Raw genomic sequence first — 1,078 nt, forward strand, 5'->3', positions numbered from 1 at the left:
TTGCTTTTGACTCATTGAAGAGTGAAATTTCTTTCTTATGTCATTTTCTGTTTGCCTAAAAGATTTCCTGTCACATTTCCTTTAGTACGGACCTGCTTGCTTTAAATTCCTGTGGATTCTGTTGATCTCATATCTGTAGCTTTCTATAAGTTTTAAGAGGATATTTTCACTGGACAGAACAATCTAGGCTAATATTTTCTTTCTGCTGCCCCATGCACTTATTACTTCTGCAACTTCTGATGGCATTTTCTATGTGTATCTTTTTCTGTGCCCTTTAAAGAAAAATGAACATCCCCACCCCATCCCCAGCAGTGGGCAAAAGACACCTTGTTGGTGGTGGTGTTCTTATATCAGTCAGGGACAGAGCAGATGGCAGTCCTTCGTTCATCCTAGCTTGATGACTGGCTTTGGTGGCCAAAGCTGTCTTATGCCTAGGAGTCATAAAAAATCAAATCAAATCAAACTAAATCCAGGCTGTGTGGGAGAAGGAAGACATTCCAAGACCTATGGTCTGCCATGCCATCTCCAGACCTGCCTTCCAGTGCACATGCCTCCACACCATGGCCAGCCTACAGAGGGAGCTACCACAATGTGCAAGTATGTTGTGATCAGAGGAGAGAGAAAGAGAAGTGGAGCAGCTTCAGCGTTATGAAGAGAGGTGGAACTAGGGACTCAAGGGTAGAGAGGAGACCCAGCTCTCTCACACATACACTCTTGCCCTTGGGGCTGGTTTACACCTCCACCACACACCATCACAGCTTTACTGTGCTGCCCAGATGAGGCTTAGGACCTGCTCTTCTGAGTGCTGCTGGTGAGGGGTAGGGCCAGCTCATATGCTGTCATGACCTTGGCTCCAGATCTCTTGACTGTCACTGTTAGTGAGGGATAAGAAGGGGAAGGCATCATCCCAACACATATTCCAGAGAAGACAAATATTTAGGCTAGATCTCCTGTACTGTCTTCCTAGGAGCCGGCTCACCTGCCCTGGCCACCAGGGTGGATTGGAGTATGTGCAAGAGAGATGCCCTTCCTCTCCTTCCCAGATACCTACAGTAGCCTGGAGAGCAGGCCCTGGGAT

The 1,078-nt window shown here is 47.2% G+C and overlaps 1 non-coding gene across 1 annotated transcript; it reads left to right on the forward strand.

The window, feature by feature from the left end:
- Positions 1 to 301: 301 nt before the first annotated feature.
- On the forward strand, positions 302 to 444 carry LOC115490482. Its single transcript, XR_003956597.1, has one exon. It is a non-coding gene; the product is annotated as a small nucleolar RNA SNORA48 (small nucleolar RNA).
- The last annotated feature ends 634 nt before the right edge of the window (positions 445 to 1,078 follow it).

Source organism: Mus musculus, chromosome 6, assembly GCF_000001635.26.
Source record: "Mus musculus strain C57BL/6J chromosome 6, GRCm38.p6 C57BL/6J".
Classification (NCBI taxonomy): domain Eukaryota; kingdom Metazoa; phylum Chordata; class Mammalia; order Rodentia; family Muridae; genus Mus; species Mus musculus.